At 38.8% G+C, this 23,928-nt stretch overlaps 1 pseudogene; it reads left to right on the top strand.

Annotated features, from left to right (window-relative positions):
* The window catches only part of LOC110197661 (ubiquitin carboxyl-terminal hydrolase MINDY-1 pseudogene), an 84,498-nt pseudogene extending 69,188 nt beyond the window's left edge, over positions 1 to 15,310 (top strand).
* Positions 15,311 to 23,928: the final 8,618 nt, after the last annotated feature.

Genomic DNA, 23,928 nt, shown 5'->3' with positions numbered 1-23,928 from the left:
AGACATATTTTAAAAGGGGGAGGGGCAGGAAGGTGGATGAGTTGGGATTGATGGGGGGAAGTGTTGAAGAGATTGTTAAAATGCAATATACAAACTAGACAGGATACATAAGCAACAAATTGAGATTGTTCTATCAGGAGTGGGGAACCTGCAGCCTCAAGGCCACATATGGCCTTCTAGGTCCTCAGGTGTGGCTTTTTGACTGAGTTCAAGTTTTACAGAACAAATCTTTTTACTAAGGGTTCCCCACCCTTGTTAAATCTTCCTTGCAAATAAAGAATACATTTGGACTTGCAAAGCTGTCCCAGTTCTGAGTTCCATCCTTTCTTGGGTTACCATAATCAATATTATTTAAATATCCATTATATGTGCATGGTGCTATACTCAGTTCCCAAGATAAAATGAAATAGAAGAGCAGGAAGAGTATAGAGTGGTCCTTGTATGACTCAAGGCCTTAAGAGAATTAGCAAGTTGTTCCATGGCTTTTCCCAGCTTGCTGTGGCCTAATATTCTTCTATGTAAACCATCCAGGATTGTACCATGGAGTTGAATTGCCAGGGAAGTTCTCTCCTCATTGTGTCTGGGCTACTGATAAGTAAATGAAAAATATCTAGCAGTTGCTGCTGTCCTGGGAAGCCTAGCACCTCCCCTGTTCCAGTCTCCTCTCTTTGAAAGCAAAATGAAGAGATGAAATAGCCAAAAGCTGGACTCAGTGAGCACACCTTAAAGCTTGGTGAAGACTACTCATCTGCCTTCTGCAAAGCCAAGGATTAGCAAGAACCAATACCTGCTATGGCCTGACACAAAAGCCTAAAAACAACAATACAATAGATTGGGTGATTAGAATTCAGAAGGCAAAAGTTTCTAGAGAATAGCAGTTTTAACAGTTGTATTTTCTTATGGAAAGGTGCAACAAATTTATTTGGTCTGTCTCTTTAGGACAGGGTTCAAATTGGGCAGCATCAGTGCTACTGCTAGTTAGAATAGACTTGTCAAATGATATCTAAGAACCCAGATTATCACTAGGAAACTTTCCAGTAGCTCAGGCCAAGAAAAAAACACAATTCCCCATCATAAAGAGAAATGCCAATTAAAACACAATGTGTCCCCTTCCCCTCTCCAAAAAGCAAACACTACAATTGTATTAAACTACACTACCAGCTGTCTAATGCAATGTTGTGGATCATGTCACCCTACTTAAAGATATAAAACTATCTTTTTAACAAGGTTTTCTGATTTTAAAAGAAATGTAAGCCACAGTAATAATTCTAGCTTCCGTCTCACTTGGCTTGCTTCTTAAAGCCAGTGAAGACAATCACCAGAGAAAACTGGACCGGTTTGAAGCTTATCATTTACTCATTTAAACATAAACATGTGGGGCAGGTAGGTGGTGCAGTGGATAGAGCACCAGCCCTGGAGTCAGGAACACCTGAGTTCAAATACAGCCTCAGACACTTGACACATACTAGCTGTGTGACCCTGGGCAAGTCATTTAACCCCAATGCCTAGGAAAAATAAATAAATAAGTAAATAAGTAAGTAAGTAAATAAATAAATAGATGAGCATTAACACTTAAAGCCTTACCTCATCTAATATATAGCTATTATATATTTTTATAATATATCTAATAAAATATGTTAATAATAATATATTTATAAATGTATTGGATTGGAAGAGGTAAAGCTTTAAGTGTTTATGTTTAAATGTGTGTGTGTGTGTGTGTGTGTGTGTGTGTGTATTCATTCAAGCTACACTCTTTAATTCTTATGAAGTCTGAGTGGAAAAAGAAAAGTCTTTAACAGTGATAATTCTCCAGCAAAATCTACTGTTATTCTGAGACAGTCCTGAGCTTGATTCTGGCTCCCGTAGTCTAACCAAACCTATTTCTCTGAGTTTACAGTACTCTCATCTTGTCACAATCTCATTTCAACCATACTGAGATAACTCATCCCTGAAATAGAGTCAGCACACAATTAATGCCTCAGGATAGTCAATATTACCTCTCTGCAGATCTCTTAGATTATGATTTGGTGCGAAGAGAGAAGAAAAATTGATTTTATGTTCATTGCCACCTACGTACTGCTCTTACTTTAGGTACCACTTTCTTCCAATAGGTGGAGAGGGAAAACAATAGAGGCAAGAACAATAGAAGAAAGCTTGCAACAGGCTAGACAAGTCATACATAATAAAGACCTGTACCACTATGGTGGCAGGGGGAATAAAAAGGAGGGGGACCATTGGCACATATTAGCATACAATGATTACTTCTACATATAGCATATATCCACTTACAACATTCAATTTTTGTAGCATATCTCTTTGTGTGTGCATGTATGTAATATCCTTCCATTTTATCATAAATTTCATTAGGTTAGGGACCATATCATTTCTCTCTCTGGGGACAGACAGCATTTTTTAAGTCCTTTAGAATTGTCTTGGATCATTACATTGCTAAGAATAGCTAAGTCATTCACAGCTGTTCATTGTACAATATTGCTGTTACTGTGAACGATGTTCTCCTGGTTCTGCTCACTTCACTCTGTATCAATTCATGTAAATATTTCCAGGTTTTTTTCTAAAATCATCCTGCTCATCATTTCTTAACAGCACAATAATATTCCGTTACAATCATATCCCACAATTTGTTCATCCATTCCCCAATTGATGTGCATCTCCTCAATTTCTAACTCTTTGTTATCACACACACACACACACACACACACACACACACACACACACACACAAGCTGCTATAAATATTTTTGTACATTTAGGTTCTTTTCTTTTTTCTTTGATCGTTTTGTGATACAGACCTACTAGGGGTATTGTTAGGTAAAAGGGTATGCGTAGTTTTATAGCCCTTTGGACTTCAAGGAACATCTAGGTTTTCCTATTTCTGGCACTTGCTTTGTGACATAGGAAAGTCATTTAAGTTCTCTGAATCTTTATTTCCTCATCTGCGAATTAAAGACAGCAGCACCTTGCAGTGTCTACCACATGGAGATCAAAGGAGATAATGCATGCAAAAATACTAATGGCCCAAAGGGAAGGTGTGCCCTCTCCCACTAAGGGACTCAATTTAAATAGACCTGTTCACAAAGGCTCCTGGGGGAGTCTGAGCCCCACAGAAAAGTCTGGGGGGAAAAATCTTAAAGCTTAGGTTTGAGTCATGTATAGGATAATATCCAAAGGGATTAATAAAATCTCTGCTAGAAAGTCACTCAATATACGAAATAGCAGGCATAGGACAGCTATATATTGACTCCAGCACACATACACTCGAGTGCGCGCTCATGCACACACACACACACACTCTCTCTCTCTATCTCTCTCAAAACACAAAAGACTTATAAGAGTGTATTGACAAAAACTTTAAACATGATCTAGTAACTCATTATTTCTATTATTTTCTGCCAGGACATTTATACTTAAAATATGAAAAAAATGAAACACTGTGGAACTGTTATACAAGCATACAATCTCAGTTTCCTAAGATACACACACACATACTTCTAATTTTCAGTTGGATTAGAGCACCTTCCAGCCCTAGATCTACAATCCTAAAATGCAAGTAAATGATAACTCTCATTGTTATCATTTTGTCTTTTGACATATTCAAATCACAATCTGCTAAAAAATAATCTGCATAATTTGCATAAAAGCAAAAAAAATGTTAAGCTAAATTTCTATGAATCCCTTCACATCAAGTCAAGTACAGGAGACCCCCAAATGTTTGACATTTGTTATTTTGTTTAAAAATTACTTTTTAAATCCTCTTAAATAATTTTGGCTTTGCCAGGGAGGAAGGTCCTAACCTGGCAGAAATGTATAACATTCCCCAATCCCCAAAGTGGCTGTCACATTTACATAGTACACTGTAACAGAAACTCAGACCCTGGATGTAGCATCCCAAAGCACAGTGAGGGGCCTAAGTTTTAAAACTCTGATGGGAATCAGAGTGGAGATTCTTGGGAGATTCCTGGGCCTAGGTCCCAGGCTGTCTCCAACCTTATCTTGTTTACCAGAGATAAAGAAGGGGACCTCCCCACAGGACAGCTGATTTCACCCCTTCCCCCAACCTACTGGAAACCTCGTCAGAGGTCATCACTTTCAGCTACATTCTGTTGACAACAAACAGTCAAGTCTTCTCAGCAGTTTAATGCTAAACTCTTTTTATTGGTCAGTTAAGTAAATGGGACATCCTAGCAACCTTACATCTCTTGCCTTCAGGCCAAGCATAGAGTATAACTCTGCTGGCTACAAGGAGAAGGAAGAAAGAGAGAAGATATTTTGGTGAGAAATATTTATCAGCAGCTTTATAGCTCCCAGGCATCACATTTTTCACTCCTCAGAGGTGACTTCAGATCTTAAACAAATGGCACAAAGTGTGACATTTCATCCATATTTCTTGACTTTCAACCTTTTAAGTCAATTCTGTCAAGAAATTTGCCAATAAGTGACCTTCTTCTTTCTCCTTTTTTCACCAACTATAAAGAGACAATTATCCAAACCACGTTGGATTGAAGATAATGTCTGTTACAAAGAGGAAGAGAAGATGTTCTCTTGTTTATTATATTTTCAGGTTTCTCTCTGGGCTCGCAGGAACTCTCAGGAAATGGAACCTTAAGAAGTCATATTGCTGTTGGCTTGATTAAGTTGTGTCTTTGCTTAATTTATAAAGCTTTTTAATTTAATGGGAAATGTTCAGGAGTTGAAGCCTTAAATGAGTTTAGAACCATTAAAAAACAAAGAGAGTGGGGAGAGGAGATCATTTTAATCTGAGAAGGACCATTATAAAAATTATAACCCATGTTATACTAGTGATTCTCAAAAAATCTCTCTCATTTATCCCACCCCCCACTCTCCCCATAAGTATCTTGGTTATTTTACTATCACATAAAGTGCTTTTCAGTTCCTCTGCAAGCCCTCAGACTAATACGATTATTAACATAAGAATGTTTGTATTTATAAAATACACCCTTAGTAAAAAAAAATTCTCCCATTTTTTGACATAGGGAAAGAACCTGAGGATATTATAGTCCATATTTTTCACAGGAAAGAAAAGAAGGTATAGGTCATGTCTGATCAGGGGATATGCTAATAAAAGTTTAACAACCAGCTCTCTGAAGGAAAAAAAGTAGGCTGGATATACTTTTAAGTTTAATCTGCACTACTCACATTTTCTCCATCACTTTCTTAAGTCTATACAATCAACAAAACAATAAATCAAACCTTGATTTGTAGAGTTTCCCAATTTCAGAGGTGTAAATGCTCACCATGAAAATTCAACAATTGGCTTTGAGCTGAATCCAGCATCCAGAATCCTGGATCTAATCCTTGATGCACATGGTTCCATGCTACTATGATCTCTAAGTTCTCGAGTTTGCCCCTCTCTTTCATGGTCTTATTCCTCATCTCTTTCCTCCTTGCTAAGGCTCTGTGCTACTCACTCTCTCTCCACTCCAGCTCCTAGACTCTCTCATTGAAGTTCCATGGGGGGAAGGCAGAGGGGGGAAATGGGTAGAGAAGACAGATGTAGCTGCCAACAGACCTCTCTGTTACCATCTGGTCTTCTGCAACCTCTAGGTCTCCATGGTGGATATTTGTCTCATTTTGTCTTTTGTTGTCATTTCAGCATCTCCATCTGGTGCCGGCTCTTGGGGACACAAAGTTTCTTGTAAGGGTCTCATGGTATACCTTGGTGACTCAAGTCTCTTCTCTGAATAAATTGAATAGTTGATCCTTTTTATGTACACAATTAGGCCCAGGCATCCTCCTTGACTTTGAAGGATAGACTTTTTTCTTGACACTGGACTTCGATGACTCTGGAGGATAAATTGAGGCAAATAACTTTGGACTTTGCACAACTTTGCCACATTTAAATCCAATTCATGTGTAAGTCATGATATGACCCTCGTGATGTCATTGGTGCTCTTATCAACAACAACAACAAGGGGTTATATGCCCACTAAGCAATCTTTTTTTTGTGTGAGGCAATTGGGGTTAAGTGGCTTGCCCAGAGTCACACAGCTAGTGAATGTTATGTGTCTGAGGCCACATTTGAACTCAGGTCCTCCTGACTCCAGAGCCTGTGCTCTATACACTGCACCACCTACCTGCCCCTAAGCATATCTTTCATCTGTGGATCACAAAGAACTTTAAAAATGCTCCTTACATATTGCCTCTTTAGTCCACAGAGTAGAAGGATTGTGAAGGTATTACTAAATCCATTTTGACAACTGAAGGAATTGTAGCAATCTCAATGGCTGGTTCCAGATAACACAAGGAATCATTTGGGAGCAAAATAACCATCATAGAAATTAAAAGTTATCTAGTCCAGTCTCCTCATCTTACAGATGAGGAAACTGAGGCCCAGAAAAGTTAAGTGACTTATATAATGCCATACATTCATTCGTTTAACTAGCATTTATTAAGTGCCTATTATATGCCATTGGCTACATACTGAGAATAAAAAGGCTGAAAGGCAATACTAACTGCTCTCAAAAAACTTACATTCTACTTTGATAGACTTAGCTCTTCTCAGCAGTGCAAGGATCTAAGACCTCTCCAAAAGTCACATGATGGAAAATACTGTCCACATCCAGAGAAAGAACTATGGAGTCTGAATGCAGATTAAAACATACTATTTGCTCTTTTTTTTTCTTGTTTTGGTTTGTTTCTCCTTTCTTGTTGTTCCTCCCATTGCTTCTAATTCTTCTTTACAACATGACTATTGTGAAAATACATTTAATAGGAATGTATATGTACAGCCTATATCAGATTGTACTCGGTCTTAAGGAGGGAGGTGGGGAGGGAGGGGGAGAAAATTTAAAACTCAAAAGCTTATGGAAGTGAATGGTGAAAACCAAAAATAAATAAAATTAATTTAAACCCCCCCCCAAAAAAAGCTCACATTCTGCTGGAGGAAAACATGTACATGTATAAGAAATTTCAGAATATATACAAAAAAATTTCCAAAGGTTATGTGTGTGCCGGGGGTGGGAGGTGAGGAACTAGCAACTGGAGGGGTCAGAATTGGCATCTTGTATCAATAAGGATCATATATAATTTCATGTAGATGAGAGATGGAACGTCGTGTACAGAGAATAGAAGGTAAACCAGTTTGGCTGGAATGCAAAATCTCAGTATGTAGCCAATGGCATATAATAGGCACTTAATAAATGCTAGTTAAACGAATGAATGTATGGCATTATACAAGTCACTTAACTTTTCTGGGCCTCAGTTTCCTCATCTGTAAGATGAGGAGACTGGACTAGATAACTTCTAATTTCTATGATGGTTATTTTGCTCCCAAATGATTCCTTGTAATAAAGTAATAAAAAAGGTCAACTGAAGCCAGAATGGGAAGGGCTTTAAATACCAAATACAAGACTGCATATTTTATCCTAAAGGTAATAGGGAGCCACTATTTTCTCAGCAAATCATCATACAAAATCTTGCGCTGAGAGGAAGAGGGGAAAGGTGCTAGTGGAGACTTGAGGAAAGATTTTTAAAAGCTATGGTGGGCAGTTATGATACAGAATCAATTTGGGAGGTAGTAGGTGGCACAGTGGATCAGGAAGACCTGAGTTCAACTCCAGACTCAGGCTCAGGTACTTATTAGGTGTGTAACCCTGAGCGAGTCAGATAATCTCTGTCTTCCTCAGTTTCCTCAACTATAAAATGGGGGTAATAATAGTACCTACCTACTAGGGTCATTGTGAGGCTCCAATGAGAGAACAGCACATAGTAGCAATAGATGCTTGCTCGCTCCCTTCCTTATTTCCGTCTCTTTGCCTGTGGACAAACTCCATCATGAGGAAGAGTAACTGTGGTACCAAAATTGAAATACTTTAAAACTTGAGAGTCTATAGGATTTGTCCCCAGGTCAATTTGGAAAGAATAAATAATTGCTTTGCTTAAATCAGGGCATAGTTGAGAACTAGGTGATACAGTGGACAGAGTGCTGGGGTTGGAGTCATGAAGAACCAAGTTCAAATACATCCTCAGACACTTCCAAGCTGTGTGACCTTGAGCAAGTCACTTAACCCTGTTTGTCTCAGTTTCTTCATCTGCAAAATGAGCTGGAGAAGGAAATGCGAACCATTCAAGTATTTCTGCCAAGAAAACCTCAAATGGGGTCACAGAGAGTCAGATGTGACTGAAACAACTGAACAAGAACTTGTAGTGGACCCAATCAAAAGGTCTGTATGATTGCATTTAGCACAGTTCAGCAGTAGTAAGAGAAAAAAAAAGGTAGATGGTGAAAATAATCCAGGGGTAGGATTTGGCACAACATAAGTGGCATGCATTGCAATAAGGTTCAAAGGTAGAGGGTAATTTGTAATTGAACTGGTTAACTATCAAGAACATAATGAAGCCAAAACAAAGGTAATGGCCTGGAAGAACATCAGTGGAGGGAAGTCATGGTGGTCAGACTGAGGACAAAGAAGAAACAAAGAAGGAGTGAGGCAGAAAGACAGATTGAAGAAAAGGAGGTTGTGGACAGATAAAGAAATTTCAGAGTTCTAGATCATGAAAATGGTTACAGGTAGTGGCTTCCAATCACATCATTCACCTGAAACTACTCTCTCCAATCTATTATCTCTTAATTGTTCAATTGAATGGTCTTTCTCAATTGTCATGCTTCTTGACCTTCCTGTTGATCACTTCCTCTTAGGTATTTTCCTCTTGTTTTTTTTTTTCTCCTGATACTGCTGTCTCCTCATTCTCCTCCTAGCTGTCTGGCTGTTCCTTCTCAATCTCCTTTGCTGGATCTTCAACCATACCATATCCACTAACCTTGGGTATACCCTATAGGCTCTTTGTTGGGTGCTTTTCTCTTCTATACTATTTCATTTGGTAATCCCATCAGTTCCCATGGGGCCAATTGTCATTTTCATGTACATGATTCCCAGTCGTCATATATAACCCTATCTTCTTCCCTGCTATATCACCAACTGCCTTTGAAATATCTGAAACTATCAGAAAAACCTGGAAAGACTTACATGAGCTGATCCAAAGTGAAGTAAGCAGAACCAGGAGACTATTGTACATAGTAACAGCAACATTATACAATGATCAATTATGAATGACTTAGCTATTCTCAGCAATATAATGACCCAAGACAATTCCAAAGGACTCATGGTGAAAAATGCTATTCACGTACAGAGAAAGAACTCATGGAGTCTGAAAGCAGATTGAAGCAAACTATTTTCACTTTATTTTTTTTTCTTTTGGTCTGTCTCTTATAACATGACTGATGTGGAAATGTTTTATATGATTTTATATATGTGTATATATAATCTGTATCAAATTGTTTACTGTCTCAGGGAGGGAAGACATGAGGGAGGGAGAAAATTTGGAACTAAAAAAAATTTTTTAAATGAATGCTAAAATTTGTCTTTACGTGTAATTGGAAAAATGCAATACTATTAAAAAGTAAATATCTGAAACTAGATGTGCCACAGATATCTCAAACTCAACGTGTCTAAAATAGAAGTTAGTATATTTTTTCAAAGCCTCACTTCTTCTGAACTTTCTTATTACTTGTTAAGGGCATACTGTCCTCCCAGTCAGGCTGGTTCACAATTTCAATATTATGTTTGACTCCCCACTCACTCTCACCCCATGTATTTAATACATTGCCAAAACTTTGCATTTCTAACTTCACATCTCTCCTATTCCCCTTCTCTCTCTATTGACCCAACCACCACCTAAGTTCAAGTGACTCATCACTTCTTTGTCTAGACTATTGCAAAAGTCTTTCAATTGTTCCCCCTGCCTTAAGTCTCTCCCCATTCCAATGTATCCTCCATTCAGCTGCCAAAGTAATTTTTCTAAAGTGTGTGTCTGACCATGTTATACCTGTCCAGGAACTCTTTAATCCAACCAAACGGGCTTAGTTTCTATTCTTTACACAGGATGCCCCATCTCCTATATCCATGCCTTTGCACTGGCTGTCCCCAATGCCTATAACAAATATGCTCTGTCCCACTCTCCCATAGCCAGGTTGATATATGTCTCCCTCTAGAAGCATCCCTGAAAGGGGTTAGATGACTTTCCTCTAAAGCTATGGGCTCAGGACCCAACTGATTTTGCTCCTTCCAGAGGTAGTCATCAATGACTAATAGGACAGTTCTAATTAACCGCTTAACATAAATTAGTTTTTTACAAAGGGATATTTACTTTGAAACTATAACAAAAACAAACATACAAACATTTTCCCCAAAACCACCTTGGAGGCACATTCTCTCCTATACTATCTCTGCCTCCAGGAAGAATGATCAGTATTAGTACAGTTTCTACACAACTTTGGTTTTGCCAAGTTCATATTCAAATGCAGTATCACTGCCACAGCTGAATGAGTCCTTTTCTCAGCTAATAATGATCTTTTTTCCCCAAAAAAGTCATTCCCAAAGGTCACTCCTTGATCCATAAGGCATTGATGCTCAGCTTGCTGTAAAAAACGAGAATGGGGGCAGCTAGGTGGTGCAATGGATAGAGCACCAGCCCTGGATTCAGGAAGACCTGAGTTCAAATGTGGCCTCAGACATATAGCACTTATTAGCTGTGTGACTCTGGGCAAGTCACTTAACCCCATTGCCTAGCAGAAAAAAAAACCGATAATGGACCCCAACTCACAAACTCGTCTGCTCCCAGACTTTTAGACTCTCAGAGGCTCACTCTATTGACACTCTATTGACACTTCAAAACTCACAAAATCAGAACTTGAAGATTGAATTCCTTCACCTAAAATGAAAGAATAAATTTAGGGGCAAAGGACAGAGGCATTTTCTCAAAGATCCACATGACCTCAAAGGCAAAAGAAGGGCCCAAGGTGTGACTCTCCCTTGACAGCATTTTCTCTCACTAGAAACCATCAGCAAAACAGTCATGCTGAGAGAAAGCCAAGTCCAATTAAGGCCCTTTGAAGGTATCCCTGGTTCTAGTTGTACAACTGCAGAAAATCAAAAAGTCTGCTTTCCACCATGTGGCTAATAGACCATAACCAGATACAGAACGTTTATGCATATTCCACAGTCTCTCCAAGACACATTATACTTTATCACAACTCAGAATACTCAGCCCTGCCCACATCAGAAATTTATATCAGCTGAATATGTGGATGTACTCTAGGGATATGCCAGTCCCCCCCTACCCATACATATGGAATGTTTTCCATACTCACCTCTACCTTCTGGTTTTCTTGGCTTCCTCATAGATTTAGCTCATATCCCACTTTTTGCAGGAGGCCTCACCCAATCCCCTCTTCCTGGCTGCCCCCTCCCAAGACACACACACACACACACACACACACACACACACACACATACACACTTCTAGTACCTTTCCTCTAAAATTATCTTCCATCTACTTTGCATGTTGCGTGTACTCATTGAGAACAAAGCCTGTTTTTTTGCCTTTTTAGTATCCCTAGTGCTTAGCATAGTGCCTAGCACATGCTATGCACTTAGTAAATACTTGAACTGGCTGACTGAAATCTCTCCCCACCCTGGAGCTTAAAGTATGTTATTTCTTCACTGCAACCATCCAGGCAGAAAGGAAAGATGAATTGCCCCCAAAATATCTTATGTCTGCCTCTCAATTCAGGTTCAGCAGCCAATCAAAAAGGTGTTCTTTACCACGTATGAGTTAAATGAACCAAAAATAGTCAAAATACCTAGGAATGCTCCAAATCTGGAAAAATTCATCATCATCATCATGACTTTCTGGAAGCCACAAGCTTCCCACATGACCTAGAAAGAGGTAGGACATTCTGTCCATGCTCTGGGGACAGAATTTCAATTGGCCAGTCCCCCATTACACTATAGATTATATAAATATACAAAATAGATAAATTCTTAATACATTGCATTACAAAATAATTTTCTATAGAAATTTCTTCCAATAAGAATTCCCAGTGTGTTCTGGGGGTTTATTTTGTTTAAAACCATTAGATGGGTAAAGAGGGTATTTTATTACCCTCATTTCTATAATAAGGAAATGGAAACTCAGTGATGTTCAGTAATGTTCTGACCTATCTGAGGTCATAGAACTTATAAGATTGGAATACAAGTGAATTCCCAAGTTCAATGTCACTTCTATATCAAACCATTCTAAGTGGACCAAAATGCCTCACATCAAACCTTGCACAAGAACCAGGAGAACAGTTTACACAATGCTGTTAAAGGCAAACAACCTTGAAAGACTTATGAACTGTGATCAACACAATGGAACCAAACATAGTTCCAGGTGATTCATTCTGTCAGGTTTTCTACCTCCAGATAGAGATGATGGACCCTGCATGTAGATTGAAACTTTTTTTTCAGACATGGCTACCATGGGAATTTGCTTTACTTGACTATGTTTGTTTGTGTGTGTGTGTGTGTGTGTGTGTGTGTGTGTGTGTGTGTGTGTGTGTCTGTTCTAACAGATTTTGTTTTTCTTGTTTTCTCTGTGAGTAGGGGAGGGATAGGTGAGAGAAAGAGAATTCAGAACTGAAAATAATACAGTTAAAAAAAAACAACAACCTTGCACGTAATACAGGGATTGCATCTGTAACTTCATTAGCATAGATATTCCCAAATGAGGAATTTCCTTCTACCAATTCAAAGTCAGCAACTTAAAGTATTAGAAAATTGCCTGTGGCTTAAGTGACTTGTTCAGAGTTGCAAAGCCAAGATGTGTGAAAGAAAGGACTAAAACTGGAAACTAGCTCTAGTAAATTAGATCTAGAGCTTTGAGGCCAGTTCTATATTCTCTACTCCATACAAGATAGCTCTTTGCACAAAATACTACTGTAATACTGCAATAATACTACAATGTGTATAGGTTTGATTTGGCTTCACTAAAACCCACTTTGCCCAATCTCTAAGGAATGAATATATTCCAAAGACAGTCACAATGTGTTTTCACAGAGAGAATACCAAATTTAGAATCAGGAGACCTGGGTTTCATTCAGTCCTCAACAATATCATCAGTTAAAATTTTCCCATTTTTCACATGAACAAGTGGAGGTCAAAGAAATGCAGTATCTTATCTAAGGTTACCCGCCTGGCCATTATGATACATTTTTTGTTTCTTACATTGTGCCAAGGAACCTCAGTAAACTATGTCATTGTTTTGCAAGGTGAAGGGATTATAGCACAATTTCCAGTAAAACATCACTTTGGGTTAAACCAGGAAGAGCATGACCTCTAAGAAGCCCAGAATTTATTGCCACTTATTCCATAATTCATAGATTTCAGAGGTTATCTAATTCTCTCACTTTGCAGATAAAGAAATTGAAGCCAAGAGAAGATAAGCCACTTCCTCAAGATTACACAGTTAATAAGAGGTTGGACCTCAGTCCTCAAACTCCAGATTGACACTCTTTCCCTGATTCCATGCTGTTGTGCTATATTAAATGGTTTGCTCATTGCCACAGAGTTGGCAAGTGCCAGAGACAAGATTTGAACTTTAGTTTTATTGATTCCAGTATAAGTAGCATTATATAGTACCTACTTTGGGCTCAGTACTGTTCTAAATGCTTTAAAAATATGATTGTTTTTGATCTTCACAACTCTAGGAAGTAGATGATATTATTACCCCCATTCTACAGTCAAGGAAACTGAGATTAAGTGGCTTGCCCAGGATCACATAGCTAGTAAGTGTCTGAGCCCGGATTTGAACCCATGTCTTCCTGACTCTAGGCCCAGTGCTCTAACCGCACCATCTAGCTGCCTATATTCTCTGTGCCTCTATTTTCTATGCCATAATAAGTTCCTCTAGAAATTTCTACTTATACATAAAGAATCCCACACTATTTCAGTGATGGGACTTCAGTGAAGGGACAAAGCAGTTGCTCTGCTAGCTATTGCTTAAAACAAAACAAAGAGAAACTAATCCCATTTTATGCAAAGAGCTCAGCCTAGAAACTCTAAGACAAACCACCTAGACAAGTAGAGGGTATTCACTAGGATTCCCACACATATGATTCTCAAGTTATTGACAATTAAATCTGATTTTATCTGGATACAATATTGGAGCTAAATGAGGTGTGAAGAGGAAAGAAACAGATCATGTCTAAACACAGTAGGGAGAGTCCAATTTAGAACTACTTCAATTCATTCTACAAATCAATCAACAAACACATATCAACTTCTGATTATGTGGCAGGCACTATGCCAGATTGGGGGTACAAGGAAAGGCAAACAGACACGTATATGTGTGTATATGTGTGTTTGCATGTAAGTGTGTGTGCATATATGCATACATATGTGTGCGTGTGTGTTGTACTTATGATGTGTGTATTGCATAATATGTGTATATGTGTTTGCCTATATGTATATGTGTGTATTCATGTACTTTGCTTGTGTGTACATGCATACATACATGCATAGGTGTTTACCTGTATGTGTGCATGCATACATATGTGTGTGTGCTTGTCTTTCATTGCATTCTAGAATTTGGCATAGTGCCTGGCAAATAGTAAGTGTATCTATCTCTCTATCCACATATGGGTTGGGGCATAAATAGAGATAGATTACATATAGACCTGTGGCTTCAAGGCACTTGCATTTTAATAGGCGAGGCAACACATAAATAACTTATACATACAAGATATATACAAAATAGATGGCAAGTGATCTTAGGAAGAAATGCACTACAAGAGAGAAGAGGGAGGAGGAGGACTGGGAAGGGCCTCCTGCAGAAAGTGAGATTTAAACTGAGTCTTGAAGGAAGTGAGGAAGATGAAGAGGCACAAGTGAAGACAGAGAGCATTCCAGGCATGGGGGCTGCGAATGCAAAGGCAAAGTCCAAATGTGGACTTTCATGCGTGAAAAACATCCAATAGTCCAGAGCAGGGGCAGGGAACCTGTGGCCTTGAGGCCACATGTGACCTTCTAAATCCTTAAGTGCAGTCTTTTGACTAAATCCAAATTTTACAGAACAAATTTGTTCTAGGAACCGGAAGGCCACATGTGGTCTCGAAGCTACAGGCTCCCCACCCCTGGTCCAGAGTGGCTGGACCGTACAGTACAAAGAAGGGCATGAGGCCCCTTCTGTGTGTCTTGGCCCAGGCCCAGAATCCCGGCAGCCCATGAGCTCCTTGAGGCTGGTGCAGGCTCTTCACCACTTTTCTCTGCTCTCCACAGAAGAACAAAGGAGGGGCAGGCTGCAGCACAGGAAGCCAGAGAGGAGCAGGCAGAGCAGAGGCAGCACCCCGAAACCACAGGAGTGGGAACCAGCAACAGCAGCTGGTGAAGGCTAGAGAAGTGGCAACTGCTAAGGCAGGTGAGCTCGAGGCTCAAAGGAACCCAACATAGAACCAACTCTCACATCTGTATCACTGCTCCAGGGCACCCCAGTTCCCAACTAGCCACTCTATTGACAGACTGAAAGCAAATGAAGCAGGCCATCCACCACCAGCAGGGCACACAAGGGCTCCACGTTATCCACCCAGCCACAGTCCCTCCGTTCTACAGCCAGAATAGCTACCTTCCAGTCTTAAGACCTGGCCCTCCAGAAACCATGACCTTCCCTTTCCCTTTCCCTCCATGTTAGACGGAAATTTACTAAGAAATTTCATCAAAAATTTCTTCATAATTATTGGATGGGACTGAAAGGATGAGTAGCATGACTGAATAAATATAGTCAATGATATACTTCCTTCAACTGCTTTGTGTCTTTCAAGATATCTTTTTCAGCTACGATAGTCTTTCAGATTAAGTATCAGAACTTAAAGCCAAACCTTTTGATCACTGATTGTATCACAAGGTATTAAGCCAAGTTTTTTTTTTAATATTGTAATTTATTCAATCATACTCTCACAATAAAATGAGAGGGAAATGGGTCTTTGTGCCATTGATAATATTAGCTAGCATTTACATATAACTTTAAGGTTTGGAAAGTACTTTGTGAATATTATCTCATTTGATCTTCGCAACAACTCTGGGAGGTGGATGCTATTATTACTATCATTTTACAGATGAGGAAACTGAGAAGACAGATGTTAAGTGACTTGCCCAGGCTCACATTTGGAATCAAGTCTTCCTCACTCTGAGCCCAGTGTTCTATCCACTGTGCTACCTATCTATGTGTAACATATTTTAAAACGTCATTTACTTTGTTTTTTCATCCTTTTTAATTTATTTGTGAATGTTTTATAATATACATAATATATTAGCACAGCAGTACTAATAATACTATTATGCGGCAGCTACATGGTAAAGTAGATAGAACACTGGACCTAGAGTCAGGAAGATCAAATTCTTCCGCACACCTAGCTGTGTGACCTGGGGTAAGCCACTTAACTTCTGTTTGCCTCAGTTTCCTCAATAATAGCACCTACCTCCCAGGATGGTCATGAAGATCAGTCAAGATAATTGCAAGCTGCTTAGCACTGGCTTGGCACACAGTAAACATATAAGTGTTAGGTAATGGTAGTAGTAGTATATTTTAAAATTTATAAGTAAATTATGGGTAGCTAGGTGGTGCAGTGGCAAGATCTCCTGATTTCAAGTCCAATACTCCACTCTGCATCTCATGATGCCTCAAAGTAGAATAGCTCACATGTCTATAGGCGTATAAATAATTATATAAATTACAATTTCTACAGGAAGTCTTTCTGGATTCCCCTTCATTCTAGTGCCTTCTTTATATGATTATCTCCAATTTATCCTGTCTAAAGTTTTTTTTGTACATGGTTGTTTGCAAATTGTCTCCTCCATTAAACTGTGAGCTCACAGAGAAGAGGAACGTTTTTTGCCTTTCTTTGGAAACCCAGAACTTAGTGCAATGCCTGGCACATAGTAGGTGCTTTACACAGTTATCTCTTTCACATTACAACTTGTCCCATAGCAGTTTCGATATATTGCAGATCAGCATAAGAAATTAAATGGGAATGTGGGGGGAGTTTTGCAGAAGCTGCCGACAACACAGAGCCTATGACTAAATACTTAACTCAAATTTTACAATGAGGTACTGTAAAACCCCATAAAAGAAAAAAAAATTCAACTTCTTCTCTAGTATAAAGGGAGAGCCAAAAAATTTTACATCGATTTTCCAGATCTCAGGGGTACTGTCCCCCTAATCTCCACAACGTGGAAATGATAACTGTGAAGTTTTCTTGACTGACTGAATTTTACAGTTAGCAAAATCCTTTCCTCATAAGTTTATGAGTAAATAATTTTAACATTATTATTATAAAAATGGATATTATTTCTTAACCGATATGACATTAGAGATGTTTGTATATCAACCTTATCTCCCCTCTATACTGCAGCCAAATTGCATCACTTGCCATCTGGACCACCATGTTCCATCATGTGAACTGTTACTGCACCTATTAAACCACCAGACCTTACCATCTGCTCTGTAGCTTGAAACTTCCTCCATGCCTTGTCTCTCCCTATTAGAATATCAGGTCCTTGAAAGTAGAGATTGGTAGCTCCCACTCTTAGCACATGGCTTGGGACAACATATTAGTTGTCGATGGTGTTCATTAGCATCCAATTCTTCATGACCTCGAATGGGATTTTCTTGGCAAAGATACTGAAGTGGTTTGCCATTTCCTTCTCCAGCGGATCAAGGCAAACAGAAGCTAAATGACTTGCCACACATAGCTAGTGTGTGTCTGAGCCCAGTTTTGATCTCAGGTATTCCTAACTCCAGGCCAGCTGCCTGGGATATATTAAACACTTTAAATGCTATATCATTTCCTTTATCTCTACTTTGTAGAAGAGGAAACAGAAGCCCTAAAAGGTTAAATAACTTGTGTAGGATCACAAGGCTTGCAAATATCTGACATAGGATGTTGAACCCAGGTCTCCTTGATTCTAAAATCTATATTTTCACTATGTATTCAATGTTGTCTTTAAGTTATAAGAACAATCAAAGTTGTTTTACAATATTACTAAGTGACTTTTGAATAAAAGCATTTTTATTGCTGTAAATCAAAATATGTTTTAAAGCATTATTATTACTTTGCAATCAATGAAACAAAGTATTAATGAAATTTTTAAAACTTTTTTCCAGAGTCAAGATGGTGGAGTGAGAAGTAAAGTAAATTGCTGTCACTTTCTATTACTGACCTCTGCAAAAAAAAAAAAATAGAAAATGGTGCCCAGGAAAAATCCTGGAACAATGGAGCCAGTGGAAAGATGGGGTGGAGCAGTCTTTTAGCCCGGGACACTTGAAGCATCAGCAGGAAAGGTCCATCTCACTGGAATAAAAGGGGAGCACATTCTAGGACAGTAAGCAAGCCCTACCTCAGCAAACCAGCAAGAGATCCTGAGCCCCAGGGTGGTAGAGCAGGCAAATGCCAACATCAGGACTCCCCCACCCACTGCCCATGTGCTTTAGCATAGCCAGGGGAACCAGTAAACTCCAGATCAGGGAAACACCATTTGCTCCAGTGCAGCCACAGGTGGGCAGGCATCCGCCAGCTGTGGGATCTCCATATGCTTCAGTGTAGCCACAGGGACACCTAGAAAAACCCCACCTGGCCTCAGCACATGCCAGACACCACCACTAGGATCCCAGCTCAGCACCAGGCAAACTGCCAGACCCCTATAGCCTCCAGCTGCCAGCACCTGAGGCCCCAGCACACAAAGCTAGTGACCAGGCCCCTGGCTCCCGGCACAAGAAGTTTAGGACAGTGTGCCCTGTGCCCCAGAAGCAGAGCTCAATTCAAAAGCCAAGATAAAAAGCAAACATCATGAGCAAAAACAAAAATGAACACTGACCATAGACAGTTTCTATGGGGACAGGGAAAATCAAAACACAACTCAGAGAGGACAACATTATCAACATACCTGTATCTGAAACCTCAAAGGGCAACATGAATTGGTCTCAAGCCCAAAAAAACTTCTTTGAAGAGCTCAAAAAGGATTTTAAAAGTCAACTAAGAGAAGTAGAAGAAAAACTGGGGAAAGAAATAAGAGGTACGCAAGAAAAAGTCAACAGTTTGGAAGAGGAAGGACAAAAATTGACCAAAGAAAACAACTCCTTAAAAAGTAAAATTGGCTAGTTGGAAAAGAAGGTATAAAAGCTAACTGAAGAAAACAATTCCTTAAAAATTTGAATTGGGCAAGTGGGAGCTAATGACTCTGTGAAACATCAAGAATCAGTCAAACAAAATCAAAAGAATGAAAAAATGTGAGAAAATGTAAAATACCTCATTGGAAAAAGAACTGACCCAGAAAATAGATCCAGGAGAGATCATTTAAGAATCATTGGTCTATCTGAAAGCCATGATTTAAAAAAAAAAAAAAGAGCCTGGACAGCATCTTTCAAGAGATTTTCAAGGAAGACTGCCCTAAGGGCCTAGAACCAGAGGGTAAAATAGTCATTGAAAGAATCCACCAGCCACATCCTGAAAAGGGTGAAAGAAAATGAAAACTCCAAGAAATATGGTAGCCAAATTCCAGAATTATCAGGTCAAGGAGAAAATACTACAAGTAGCCAGAAAGAAACTATTTAAAAATCATGGAACCACAGTCAAGATTATTAAAGGACTGGAAGGCTTGGAATATGACATTCTGGAGGGCAAGGGAGCTTAGATTTCAACCAAGAATCAATGATCCATCAAAATTGAGCATAATCTTTCAGGGGAAAAGATGGAAATTCAACAAAATAGGGGACTTCCAAATTTTCCTGATGAAAAAAAAATGGAGATGAACAGAAAATTCATTCTTCAAATACAAGACTCAAGAGAATCATAAAAAGGGAAACAGGAAAGAAAAAAATGTTATTCAATAAGGTTAAACTGTTTATATTCCTACATAGGAAGATAACTTTTATAACTGCTGAGAACTGTATCTTATGACATTTAGAAGGGGTATACATAGACAAAGGGTGTGAATATAAGTTGATTGATGTGACGGTAAAAAAAATTAATTAAGGGGAAAAAAAGGATAGTACTGGGAGAAGAGGAAAGGAGGTGGCAGAAAAGGGTAAATTGCATTACACAAAGAGGCGCAAACATCTACTACAATAGAGGGAAAGAAGGGAGGGAGACAAGTATTGTTTGAACCTTACTCTCATCGAATGTTGCTCAAAGAGGGAATAACATACACATACAGTTGGGTATAGAAATCTATCTTACTCTATAGGAAGTAGGAGGGGAAAGGAAAAAGGAAAGGGAGGGGGGCTGTTAGAAGGAAGGGTAGATTGAGGGAGGCAGTGGTCAGAAGCAAAACACTAATGAGGAGGAAAAGAAAGAAAGGAGAGAGAAAAGCATAAACAGGGGAGAAAATATGATGGAGAGAAAGACACAGTTATTAATCATAACTGTGACTGTGAATGGGATGAACTCTCCCATAAAAGAGAAGTGGATAGCAGAGTGGATTAAAAATCATAATCTTAAAATGTGCTATTTAGAAGAAACATATTTGAAACAGAGATACACACAGAGCAAAGATAAAAGGCTAGAATAGAATATATTATGCTTCAGCTGATGTTAAAAAAAAGCAGTAGTAGCAATCCTGATCTCAGACAAAGCAAAAGCCAAAATAGATCTAATTAAAAGAAATGAAGAAGGAATCTACATCCTGCTAAAGGGTACCACAGACAATGAAATAATATAAATACTAAACATATATGCACCAAGTGGTATAGCATCCAAATTCTTAGAGGAGAAGTTAAGGGAGTTACAGAAAGAAATAGACAGCAAAAGTATGCTAGTGGGGGACCTCAACCTCCCCCTCTCAGAGCTAGATAAATCTAACCACAAAATAAAACAAATAAGAAGGTAAGGCAGTGAATAGAACTTTTAAAAAGTTAGATATCGTAGACCTCTGGAGAAAACTGAATGTGGATAGAAAGGAATATACATTTTTCTCAGCAGTACATGGCACCTAGACAAAAATTGACCATATATTAGGGCATAAAAACCTCATAATCCAATGCAGAAAGGCAAAAATGTTAAATGCACCTTTTCAGATCATGATGCAATAAAAATTACATGTAATAAAGGGCCATGGAAAGATAGATTAAAAATTAATTAGAAACTAAATAATCTAATCCTAAATAATGAGTGGGTCAAACAACAAATCACAGGAACAATCAATAACTTCATCCAAAATAATGACAATAATGAGACAACATACCAAAACTTATGAGATGCAGCTAAAGCACTTCCTAGGAGAAATTTTATATCTCTGAATGCTAACATGAATAAAATAGAGAAAGAAGATATCAATGAATAGGGCATGCAACTAAAAAACTAAAGAACAACCATACTGTGCATACCCTTTAACCTAGCAATATCACTACTAGGTCTGTACCCCAAAGAGATCATAAACAAAGGAAAAGGACCTATATGTGCAAAAATGTTTATAGCAACCCTATTTGTGGTGGCAAAATATTGGAAATTGGGGGCATGTCCATCAATTGGGGAATGACTGAACAAGTTGTGGTATATGAATGTAGTAGAATACTATTATTCCATAAGAAGTGATGAGCAGATGGACTTCAGAAAAACCTGGAAAGACTTGAATGAACTGATGCCTATTGGAGTAAGCAGAACCAGGAGAACACTGTACACAGTAACAGCAACATTCTGTGATGACTAACTTTGACAGACTTAGCTCTTCTCAGCGCAATGCAATGATCTAAGACATCTCCAAAAGACTCATGATGGAAAATGCTATCGATATCCAGAGAAAGAACTATGGAGTCTGAATGCAGATCAAAGCATGCTCTTTTCTTTCTCTCTTCTTTTTGTTTGTTTGTTTGTTTTTTCTTTCTCGTGGCTCTTCCCTTTTGTTCTGATTCTTCTTTCACAACATGACTAATGTGGAAATATATTTAATATGATTGTACATGTAAAGCCTATATCAGATTGCACACCATCTTGGGAAGGGAGGAGAGAAGGAAGGGGGAACATTTTAGAACTCAAAATCTTATAAAAGTGAATGTTGAAAACTAAAAATAAATAAATTAATAAAAAGAACTTTTTTAAAAAATTCAGCAGTCACTGGTTAAAATCTCATGAAAAACACTGCTAGATGCTGGGCATTCAGAGAAAGACATACAGAGCCTTCTCAAGGAGTTTATAATTTGATGGGGGTGAGAGGGGGGACCCAGTGGGGGGGGAGGGGAGGACTGAGATACTGGTTTATATATAACTGGGATAAAATCATCACCATAATAGCTTACATTTTCATAGTGATCTAGTCCAAACTTCTCATTTTAAAGTTAGGGAAACTGAGGCCTAGAGAGATTAAATAACAACCAAGTTCACATAGATGGCAAGAAGGTAAACTGGGTTTCAAACTCATGTACTTTTACTCCAAATCTAATGCTTTTCCCACAATACTAAGCTGCTTCCCTTTCAGTATGTAATATCGTTTTATATACAGTGTGCCTTCAACAAATATTAGAGTATCTTGTGGCCAAATTATGACAATTTGCATCAATGATTAGCCAGTCAACAAGTATTGACAATAATAAAAGTTAAAGTGGCACAAGGACACTCTCAAGGTCTCTCTGAAGAGCGTCAGCATCATACGCAGGCACAGGACCACTCAGCCCGGCATGTCCAAATCAAAGTAGGCACTGTGCTCCATAAGCAAAGTATAACCACAGTAGCACAACGTAAACATGAGATGCATAAATCTAAAGACATCTCTACCCCAAATGTTCAAATGGATTATTTATGCTTGAGCTGTGGTAGAATCTTCTGAGCTCATATCAGACTGATCAGCTACAGTCAAACACAGTGTACCTTGACCCCAACATCATGATGTTATTGGTTCTCTTCAAAAGGTGAATGACACAATAATAATATGACAACCTTCACCTAATGCTTAGTATGTGCCAGGCACTGTGCTAATCTCTGTGTTTACAAAGAAAGGCAAAAGACAGTTCCTGCTCTCGATGACGTCACAGTCTAATGGAGTAGACAACATGAAAACGACTACTACAAACTAAATACATACAGGATAAATTTGGAGATAATCAACAGAGAGAAGTTAGTAGCATCAAGAGGGATCATCTGGAAGGCTTCCTGTAGGAGGTGGGATTTTAGCTGGGACTTGAATGATGCCAGTCAATCTGAGAAGCCAAGATGAGAAGAGAGGGCATTCTAAGCATGGGGAACAGCCTGTGAAAATGCCTGGTGTCTGTAGATGGAGTGTCTTGTTTGAGGAACAGCGGAGAGGCCAGTATCACTGGATCACAGAGTACGTGAGAGATAAGGGGAAGGAACAAGGTACAAGAAGTCTGGAAAGGTAGGAGGGGACCATGTTGTCAAAGACTCTGATTGCCAAATAGGATTTTATATTTGATCATGGATTCATTTTGTTTTTCTAAAAGAGTCAATCTTTATTTTCATGGAGCCTGGCGCTCTGCTGTCTCTTTTCAGTTCTGACCACCCTCTCAACTTAAAAGAAGAAGTGATTACATTTCAACATTTAAGAAGCCATTACCATGTGCAGAATACTGAACCTCTGAGCTTACTATACAAAAGTATACTGAAAAGCCTTCGAGGTATTATTACACTTATGTTTGTGGTTGTTCAGTCATTTCAGCAGTGTTCCTCTCTTTGTGACCCCATTTGGGGGTTTTTTGGGAAAGAATACTGGAGTGGTTTGTCATTTCCTTTTCCAGCTCATTTTATAGATGAGGAACTGAGGCAAACAGGGTTAAGTGACTTGCCCAGGGTCACACAGCTAGTTAAATGTCTGAGCACAGATTTAAACTCAGGAAGATGAGTATTCTTGACTTCAGGTCTGGCACTCCATCCATGCTCCAAATTTCTGCCCTACTCATGTTACTTATATGTTACAAATAAAGAAACTGAAAGTTCATGTGAAAAAACAGATGACTACCTGTCAGAGATATCACAAAATTAAATTGGAGGATGGACTAAATGACTTATAGAAGTTCCTTTCAACACTATAATTTTATGATTGCCGGCCTACTTCACAAGGATCTTGCA

Source organism: Phascolarctos cinereus, unplaced genomic scaffold (genome assembly GCF_003287225.1).
Source record: "Phascolarctos cinereus isolate Bilbo 61053 unplaced genomic scaffold, phaCin_HiC Scaffold_4;HRSCAF=312, whole genome shotgun sequence".
Taxonomy (NCBI): domain Eukaryota; kingdom Metazoa; phylum Chordata; class Mammalia; order Diprotodontia; family Phascolarctidae; genus Phascolarctos; species Phascolarctos cinereus.
The sequence above is the reverse complement of the archived record's forward strand: the minus strand, read 5'-3'. Positions and strand labels throughout refer to the sequence as shown.